This window comes from Thalassophryne amazonica, chromosome 3 (genome assembly GCF_902500255.1).
Source record: "Thalassophryne amazonica chromosome 3, fThaAma1.1, whole genome shotgun sequence".
Lineage (NCBI taxonomy): Eukaryota > Metazoa > Chordata > Actinopteri > Batrachoidiformes > Batrachoididae > Thalassophryne > Thalassophryne amazonica.
Genome location: NC_047105.1, coordinates 57,189,966 through 57,200,957, shown reverse-complemented (window position 1 = coordinate 57,200,957; position 10,992 = coordinate 57,189,966). Strand labels below are relative to the sequence as shown.

Genomic DNA, 10,992 nt, shown 5'->3' with positions numbered 1-10,992 from the left:
GGCAGGATGTGGAGTGACTCTTCTGTATTGGCGTGACTGTCAATACCAGCATTGGTACTGATATTATCGATATTAGGATTGATCCTCCCATCTCTATTATCTACAGTATTTGGTTGTGGTGATCACTGGGAGAAAGTTCAGTCATGCTGACAGATGCCTTCTAATACGACTACTAGAATCACTTACTAATTTTGATCAGTGCCACTACACTCTGCCACTGTATTTCTGCCTTGACAGCATGAAAATGGAAACTACTGTTGAACACCAGTGCTGTGACAGACTAGATATATTCTCTGTATACATATTGTATGACACACATTCCAGGCTTTGTGATGGAATAAGCACTATTCCCGATTCAAGGGCAATTGGCTCAACATTTAGAAGCAGAAGATTCTGCTAAATCTCACCACACACACAACGACATGTCTCTCTAAGGATGGTTGGACCGTAATGTAGGATGCCATATTTCACTGGGACTGTCAGAACACAACAGGAATGACACATATTATGAGATTTATGAGTGTGATAAATACACCCTCTTTTATGCTCCTCAAAGCGGCTTTCCATCGGCTCCTCAGCAGTATGTTCAAGTGATTGATTGCAAGAATGTTCATTGTCCTTGTCCACTCCTAAAGCTGTTTATACTCTGTTTTCTATCCTAGATGGAGATCTACCTTTACAAGTCAGATGACTTTGACAGTCTCACTGCTGCCATCAAGGAAAGACGCATCATTGCTGCCATGGCTGTCTTTTTTGAGGTAAAGTATAAACAGGGCTCAAGGATAAAGAAACTAAAATTACCACGAGAGTGGATTTAGACCACAAAATAGTTTTTTTTTTTAAATCAGCAGATGACAAAAACAGTACCGCCTCACCAGATATGATGAAGCAGGATGGGAAAGATACATACAGTTGTGATTGTCAGGCGTGGCACAAACAGAGCAGGACACAAATGCAAACTCTCACTGCAGGTGCTGTTAGAATTAGGTTTCATTGTAAAACAGGCAGGGATTCGGTACACAGGTGGTCTAGAAGCAAAGGCAAAGGGTACAGATAGACGTGTGGCTGAGGCTTGGTCCAAAAAACAGGCTGAGGTAAAAAAAAAAAAAATGGCGTGGTGGTACTCAGAGGCAACGACAAATACGACGACAAGGGCAAAACAAGGTCAAACACTGGCAGGCTGATAGAAAGGCTAAACAAGATGAGAAACGGCTGGAAAGTGAAATACATTCAACAATCAGGCAGTGAGCTGTGAGACTGTGAGGGCTTAAATAATTGGTGGTGTAATTAGTGGAACAAGAAGCAGGTGTCAGTGAAAGTTCTGGAAGGGGGCGTGACTAGTGAACAAAGATTATGCATGGGCAAGATAATGGGGAAGCAGGGCTGTGAAAACTCCACGGATCTGCGGGATTCCCCAGATTTCATCATGGGGGGATGGGGTGTTAGTGATGTACTCTTTAATCGTGAACATCACTGAGTTTTTAAAATGCTTATTGCAAAGCGTTCTCTTTTTTACAACAGTAAGTTTTATAAGTCCGCAGACACTGAACTGTGTGTTACAGATACAAATCAGTTTCCTTGGATCCGCGGAGTTTCACGGAGGAAAAATGCCACCCAAACCGTAGCTGTTACGACAGTTGTCGTAAAGCAGGACTGGTTGGTTACTGCGGTGACGCTGTGTGGCTCCTGTGCGACGCTTAAGCTAAACTTAGCATGTGGACATCCCAAACTTTTAGAGCTTTCAATTTTTTAAAGAAGATTTGTGCAGCATGTCTGTGTCACGGACCGACATCTCACAGAGAGAAGATGGCGAGAAAGACTTTGAAAAAGTCTTATAAGGACAAGAATCCGTGGAATTGTCGCTGGCTTCATCAACACACCTGAAAGATAAAAGAAACGGGAAAAGTGAACTATGCTGTCTCAGGAAAACACGGTAACAATTTTTATCTCCCTGGAAAATAAACATTCTGCTGTTCAAACAGGATTTTAGACAAGATTATGTGACTTTTTTTTCAGTAATCTAGACTTTCTTTCATTGTAGAAAAGACATTGTGGCTTTGAATGGATTTAGGCTGCATGAATTTACACAAGAATATAAATGACTTTGTACTATAAGGTATGTTATTGCTATTTTACCATGATTTTCCAAATATTCTACAAGGTTTAGCTGTGGTTTTTGAAATGCTGTAACAGTCTTTTCAGTCTTCATAAATTTCATGTAGTTTAATTGTTCTGAGTTAATGCATAATTTGGTTTACAATTAAAAGGAAAATCATTCCAGGTTCTACTTCCGTGTCATATTCTGTTATTTCAACATCATCATTGACAGGTCAAATAAAAGATTGAATGTAGGATCATTTAAATATCCACTAATTTTGAGATTTGTTCTTCCAGGAGATGCTGAAAAAGTATCATTAGATAAAAATTTAATTCTGGGGCCCCACAGGGCCCTAGACCGCGGATCCTGGGGAGCTGTACCCCCCCTGCAAATTTTCCTTGGATTTCACAATTTTCATTTCACAGCCCTGGGAAGGGAGTGCACAAAGTGGAGTGATGTCAGATACAAAGATGCGTGAGAAGGTGCAAGAGCGGGAGTGAATGAAAATGCAAAGCAGACAGAATCACAGTGTGGGAGACAAAGACACGAGGCAGGTGCGGGAAGTGGAGTGAACACAAACAAATGAGGACAACGTGAGAACAGGGCAAAAACAGAATATGATACTAGGGGACCAGAACAGAGCAAGAATCATGGGAACTAAAAGCAAACCAAGATATAGTAAGTACAAAAGAAAAACTACATAAGAACTCATCAGAAAATCAATACTGAAGCAAAACTAAACAGGAACTGACTAATTAACAGAAAGCAAAACCCGATATAAAAGTACAACAGAAAACAACAGAAATGAGAACAGCAGATAAACAAAACTGGTGACTACAGAATAGTGCAATAAATAAAAAGAACTAACTGATGAGCAATAAGTGACAAACGGAACATAATCAGAAGAAACACTTGAAGATAAATAATAACCAAAACCTGTGACTAAGGCATAATACAATTAATGTGATATACAGAATACGAGGGCAGCGTTCACACCGGGCGCGATCAGACGCTACAAATTCGCGGGGGTCGCGTGGCGACAGACGCGCCTCCTTTGCCCGGTGTGTCGGTCTGCTTGGGTGGACTTTCGCTGCAAAAATTCGCCCCCGTGCGTCATCAAATAGGAGGAGCTTCCATTCCGCGTCAAGTCATCATGACGGACCTTTCACACGGAGCAAGTTGTTGTGAAAAGCTCCCAATACAGAGTGTATCATTATTTGCTGCAGGAGCTGCGTCTGGATGACGGCTGCTTTCAGCTGTCCTTCCGCCTCTGCGGGACCCAGTTCGAGGACCAGCTGTCCCGTTCACGCGCGCACACATGTAAACAATAAAAAAAAAGAAACTCCGCTGCTTGCTGCAGCTTGCACCTCCCCCAAAAAACTCTGTCATAATTGTGTTTAGAAACTAGTCAGCATTTGTTTTATTATAGGTCTGCGCTCAGCGCTCTCAGGCGGCGTCGTCAGCCTGTTCAAGCTGAAAACCTCCACATTTCAGGCTCTATTGATCCAGGATGTCGTGAGAGAACAGAGAAGTTTCAGAAGAAGTCGGTTTCAGCATTTTATCCAGATATTCCACTGTTAAATGAGATTTTTTTAATGAAAGACGTGCAGATGGGTCCGAGTGTCGGGACGCAGCCGCCGCGACGCTCCGCCACAGGAAAAACACCTCTGTTGGAAGCCTTAAGGACAAGTTGGAACATGTCCTGCTGTTAAACAATTTCTCATATACTCACTCCACTGAAAGCCATCAAAAGCCGCCTGGATTTTACAAATGGTTATCAACACGGAGGTGTTTTTCCTGTGCCGCCGCACCGCGTCGGCTGCGTCCCGACGCGCGGACCCGTCCGCACGTCTTTCATATCTCCTTTAACAGTGGAATATCCGGATAAAATGCTGAAACCGACTTCTTTTGAAACTGTTCTCTCACGACGTCCTGGATCAATAGAGCCTGAAATGTGGAGGTTTTCAGCTTGAACAGGCTGACGACGGCGGCTGAGAGCGCTGAGCGACGTCTCGCACCGTGGGAAGTCCTTAAAGCGACAGAATCACCTCAAAATCTCTCATCAGCCGTTAAAATTTTCACTGAAAACCAGCTTAATTTTTCGAACCGTGTCCACTTCGATGTGTCTCACAGGTTTAGAAAAAATTTTGATCAAACAACGCGCCAGTCTCTCAGCAACTTCTCAGACAAAGGAATTCCGACGAGGGGCTGGACGACTCCTCCCACAAGGAGTGCTCACAGGCGAATGACATCACCGACAGGCATGGAAAAACTCACGCATGCGCATGAGGGTTCAAGCATGTCTGACGTAAAAACATATGAATGAAATCCATATAGTTTTTGAAAAAAATAAAAAAGACCGTTACTTTATTGACAGCCCTCGTAAAACTAAGACTAAAGCAACATAAGGGACCAAGAGTAAAAGCAAACAATAAATAATAAAGCAAAACTATATGCGTGAGCATCAAATAATATACAGAAGATAAATGAAAGAAAACCGTTCATAAGGGATGCATGAAAATTCATTAAGGTATATCTTATATATTATATTCCAATTCTAAGGTGGAACTATGCTAGTATACAAAGGTATATCTAAATATCTAAAAAGGAAGAGTAAGATAGCAGAGTAGAAAAGAGTAGAGCCACTTAGGTGCCTGGTCTTGAGAATAAGACATGAATAACCACACAGAGGCTCAGAACACAGAAATGGATGCAAATCCATACTTACGGATCATGATAGTGATCAGATGTTTACATACACTTGCTGTGGACGGGGAATATCCTTATTGTGCTTCCAATGATTTTTATTTAAATGTACTTTTAGGACAATGCCTGTGTAGCATACATATGCAGCACGTATGTAAACGTGACCAAAACTGGAAATTAATGGACAATTAGTCTAGTTTGGAAGAGAACATTAGATAACCATTTGAGGCCAGTAAACGATAAATATTTGTTCATAGTAATTGCTCGCACCTGTGTTGGAGAAACTCTTGACTTTACAGAGTTGTTGATGAGATTTTTAAAATTATTACTGATGTTGTATTCTTACAAGTGTCATGACCATAAAATTCCTTATTAGGCAAGAATGATCCTAATTTTTGTTCTCTGTAATGCACCTCTGAGTTTTATGATGCATGAAATGGCATAAACCAGCAATGCCAACATCAGGTCCATGTTCACTCTGTATGATGCGTTTTTTACTTGTGCTTGCAGTTTCTCTGTGATTGATTGTAGACAACCAGTGGGAGCTCACGTTCAGCCTCATATTATATAGGCAAAGGTTATGGCTCAGGCAGGAGAAGGCTGGAATGGGGACACAGGTGTTTGTAATGTAGGTCTACTCTTAGACAGTGATGAACCATATACTAAAAACCTCCGCTGGGTCCTGACAGCCCTATTGCTTAGTGCAATTAGCACCAATGTACACAATCCGCTGAATAGCAGTTTACACTGCAAGGGTTTTTAAGCGGTCACACACACACGCTTACATGTTGGATCACATTGAACATTTCTAATCAATGAGGCGTTCCTCCTGCACTCCCCAAAGGGCTATTAGTGGCCTCTAAGGTCTGCCTATTATCCACATTCAGCTTTCGGTTTCTCACAATTATTCTCCTCTGACTGACCTGAATTAATGTTGAACAAAGGAATATTAGTGTCTGTGTTCCAGCTCTGTTTTGTCCAGTCTTGTATCTAAGTAGGACATTTGAGACATTGTAGATGCGGGCTAAACAACTTTTAGGCTCCAGATGATACAGAAAGAATCATGCTGGTGTTGGTGCTCGGCTGACATGTGTTAACAGCCAAAGTGTCTGTGGATTTAAAGAGGTCACTTGGGTTTGTAGGTTTGTATTCATAATACAAACATGGCCTTTAGCTAGTCAGGGCCATGATTAGATGTTTAGTTGTAAAATTGGAGAAATACAATCATTTATAAATGTCACACATACGCTTTCCCTTGCCTAGCAGCACCTTCAAGGTACATAAACACCTCCTCTAGACTAACACATAATATTGCATCACATCTTACCAATACCAATTTTATATATACAGCAACACATCCAGGTACAGGTACGATCAAAATAAATATAAAAAATAGTTAAGCTATCAAATTTACAATTTATGTTGATTTATTTAATTAATTTATGCTTCTGCAGCTCTGTAACTTTGTGTCATGCAATGACGTGCGTGACAGTTTTAAAGTTCTCTGTTGCTGGATTATGCTTTATTCTAGATTAATATGATCCTCAACAAGCTTTTCTTTCTACAGTCATCAAGCTGTACAATTCCCTCTTTTTCTGACTTTGTGTTGTAAATTTGTGGACTGTAAATTTGCCAAATGTTTGTGATCCCGAAATATAATCAGCGTGCGCGCTCAAAAATCTATTGAAATATGAGAGGAAAGAGTGAAAGCAGAAAAGTGTCAAGTCACAGCGTTTTGCTGTGTCTGATTTAACAGGTGCACGTCAGGCTGTGAGTCAGAGTCTGTGCACGGTTTGAAAAAATAAATGGTCACCCTTTTAATCACGGAAATGGCTCCGTTCCCACATGCTTGCGGTTTTTAATGGAAATGCATTATGCGCGGATGGGACATTTTATCCAATGTGAGTGAAAAATCTGTTATACAAAATACGTTATATATGGTGTTTATTACATGGAAAACAATACAAATACATTGGGATTTTTTTTTGTCCGGTGACTGCGAATATCCGGTTTAGGTGAGTTTTACTGTATGTGGGACTGAAAACTAAATTTTCAATGAAGTTGCTTCCATCCCACATGGCTGACTTAATTTTTTTTCTTCTGTTTGTTGTGCCTATTTGTGCATCCAAATGCACAACAACCCCGCATTTTCAGTGAATAAATAAATAAAATAGCTAGATTTACATGCAGATAGATTAACAGCGAATGCTATTTTGACCCCAAGATAGATAGACAGATATGAAATTTATTGTCAGATCATAGATCTGAAATTTGTTTCGCATGTTCAGCAGCTCCGTATAACACAAGGACAATAGACATCATACATTAAAACAATTACATCACACAAAGAAAACAACAATAAACAATCATCCATTTGCCTTCACACTCTGACTCTATGAACTAAGCTCCTCATTTAGTTTCAAGATAGACTGATGTATAAATGAGTTCTTAAGCCTGACTTTATTATAGCGCGGCACACAGTAGCGTCGCCCTGATGGTAAGAGCACATATTCAGAATTTAGGACATGGCTGGGGTCAGAGGCGATGTTCTTTGCTAACCGCATCATGTTGTTATGATATGCGGCTTCATGCTGACCATCCAGAGACTGTCCCACTATCTTAGAGCAGATTTTAAGCAGTTGTCTAAGCCCAGATTTAGCAGTGATGGACAGACAACTGAACCACACAGCGTTACAATACTGCAGAACACTAAGGATGATGGAAGTGAAAAACAGCAACGGGACCTGATGAGAGGCCCCAAAAGACCGCAGGCGACGAAGGAAATACATTCTTTGTTTGGTCTTTTTACAAACAAAGTCTATGTGATGTTTCCATGACAATAAACAGTCAATCATCACACCCAGATATTTAAATGACTCCGCCTGTTTTACACTCTTGTTGTTTATGATGGTGCGTGCTACTGTTACAGTTTTTGTACAGAAAACCAACTCCTCTGTTTTTTTGGTGTTTATTTCCAGAGTGTTGTTTTTGCTCCACATCACAACCTTGTCGACCCCCTGTTGGTGCAGCTCAGGGCTGTCTGTGTTTGACAGCAGTGTCAGCAATACAGTATCGTCTGAATATTTGATGACGTACTGATTACTGGATGTTGCACGACAGTCATCAGTGTATAAGGTGAAAAGCAGGGCTGAACTAACACAGCCCTGGGGGGCACCGACAGAGGTCGTGATGGCAGAGGAGAGTGTGTTGTTCAGTTTAACCAGTTGAACTCTATTTGTGAGGAAGGATGCGTACCAGTGAATCAGATATGGGTTAACTCCGTGCTGTAACAGTTTGAAGATCAGGATGTCTGCTTTAATAGTATTAAAGGCTGATGAGAAATCTAAGAAAAGAGCTCTTGCATAATTATTTGACTTATAAAGGTGCTTTGTGATAATGTGGATGAGGGCAGCAACAGCATCCTCAGTACCACAACCAGTTTTATAAGCAAACTGGAATGGATCCAGTTTGCTGCTGACTGAACTTTATAAATGTTTTATCAAGATTCTCTGGAGAGCCTTCATAATCACTGACGTTAACGCGATAGGCCTAAAATCCTTGCTTTCTTTGGCATTTGGGATTTTAGGTATTGGTTTGACATGAGCAGTTTTCCATGCTATGGGAACTGTGAATGTATCAATTGACAACTGAAAGACTGGTTGCCAGGCCAGAGCGAGTTCTGTTGCAAAGTTTTTTAACAGATAGGGGCTGCTCTTGTCAGGCCCTTCAGCTTTTTTAATGTTTGTTGTTTTAAAAGTTTTCCTCACCTCATTGACAGTGATTTCAATCCTGTCCAAGCCAGGGTGGATATTTGCAAGGATTCTGTCACATTTCTGAGAGGTATCAGGTGATTCAAATCTAGAATAGAATGTGTTTAGATCATTAGCAAATTTGTACTCATTTTCGACAATGATAGCTTTATTAGAAGAGGTCATTCCTGTCATTGTCTTCATATTGTCCCATACCTGTTTCGAGTTTTTGCTTTTAAAAGCGTTCTCTAAATCTTGCCGGTGCCTGGACTTTGCTTCTCTTAATTTGATTCTTATCTCTTTTTCAGTGTGTTTGAGTGTTCCTTTGTCTTTCCTTTTAAAAGCCAAGTTCCTCACATTTATAATTCCTTTGATGTCCTTTGACACATATGATTTATTATTTGGGTACACTTTAATTTCTTTAGTTGGAACCACTAACTGCACACAGAAATTAATATAGTCGTTAATAACTGTGCTCCTGTCATCTAATGAACCCTCATAGAAGGTGTCCCAATTTGTCCAATCAAAGCAAGCCCTAAGCTGTTCCTTATTTTCATTTGTCCAAATCCTTATCTCTTTCTTAACTGGTTTACTTCTCTTAAATTTAGTTTTGTAGGTTGGTATTATGTGGACAACATTGTGATCTGAGTTCAGTATTGGAGGTCTGCACTTTGAGATATAGGCATTCTTAATATTTACAAAACACTTATCCAGCACATTGTTTATTCTTGTTTGTTTTTTAACATACTGTTCAAATCCAGGCAGAACAGGCTCCAAGTTGCACTGGTTCATGTCCCCAATAACTATAGTTTTTTTTTTTTTTTTTGACAACAAAGTTTGACAAAGTTTAATTCGGCACACAAAATATTCAAATAGAAAAAAATGAACAATTCCATAAACAAACACAGACAAAACTCCGAAAGGGTGTGGGCTGAAGCAAAGCTTATTAGCGCCCACCCCTGCTAGTACAAGTCCAACAATTCTAATCAGTCATATTTACATAAATATAAATTCACTACTACATGTCGACACACAGACATACACATCAATATACTATTCACTTATAATTATATTTATATAGTACCAGATCATAAGAAAGTCAAATCAAGGCACTTTACGCCAGTAAGGACTAACCTTACCAACCCCCAGAGCAAGCACTAGGCAACTGTGGTGAGGAAAAAGCTCCCTATAAGGAAGAAACCTCAAGCAGACCAGGCTCTTGGGGGTGACCCTCTGCTTGGGCTGTGCCATATATACCTATATACATACGTATATACTTTACAAACATAAATATATACATACATATACACAGTCACTTATATACATATACATATACACCTACCCATATCTATATATCTACATGCGCATATACATACCCACACATTCAAATATACAATAAGTCCCACTTATAAATTGAACATTCCATATAAATCAAATTATATTTTCTTCTTTATGATACTTAGACATAATGTTCTTTTTGAGTAGTTTCTTAAATCTCACTAAGGTACTACTCATTCTAACCTCTGTTGAACATTTGTTCCATTTCCTCACCCCAACCACAGACACACAAAAACCCTTTACATTTGTTCTTACTGGTGGTTTCATAAAAATTGCACAACCTCTTAAACTATATCTGGATTCCCTCAATCGGAACAGACTCTGGACATGTCTCGGTAAGGCTTGGTTTTTCGCTCGAAATAAAGTTTGAATTGTAATGTAATCAACCAAATCAATGAATTTTAATAAATTTAAAGACACAAATAGAGAATGAGTTGGTTCACGATATTGTTTATTGCAGATGATTCGTATGGCTCGTTTTTGCAAAAGGAATATTGGATTGGTATTTGATTTGTAAGTGTTTCCCCATGACTCAACACAATATGTCATATATGGTACCATCAGAGAATGATATAAAGTAAGTAACCCTTCTTGCGGCAGTAGGTCTTTGGCTTTATACAAAATGGCTATAGTTTTTGACAATTTTGATTTCACATAATTTATATGTGGTTTCCAGCTAAGTTTATTATCAATTATAACACCTAAAAATTTATTCTCTGTTACTAACTCAATTTCCTTATTGTTTATAGTTAAATTTTACATTTGGGTGCCTGTTTATTTCAAAATATAATACATTTAGTTTTCCCAAGGTTGAGTGACAACTTATTAGCGTCAAACAAACCTTAAATTTTTCCAGTTCTTTCTCCACTATGTCCAGAAGCTGTTCAAGATTTTCACCGCTACAGAACACAGTTGTATCATCCGCAAAAAGGACACATCTCAGTGAACTCGACACCCAACTTATATCATTTATATAGATTATAAACAACAAAGGACCCAGCACTGAGCCCTGCGGCACCCCACATGTGACATCCCTGAGTTCAGAATTTGTATTATTGAATTGAACATACTGAAATCTGCCTTGTAAATAACTAGCTATCC

At 39.5% G+C, this 10,992-nt stretch overlaps 1 long non-coding RNA gene across 1 annotated transcript in view; it reads left to right on the top strand.

Moving 5' to 3' along the window:
* The first annotated feature begins 660 nt into the window (after positions 1-660).
* The window catches only part of LOC117506784, a 40,225-nt gene continuing 29,893 nt past the window's right edge, over positions 661-10,992 (top strand). The window contains exon 1 of the long non-coding RNA XR_004559546.1: positions 661-758. This is a non-coding gene — a long non-coding RNA (uncharacterized LOC117506784). The remainder of the gene's footprint in view (positions 759-10,992) is intronic.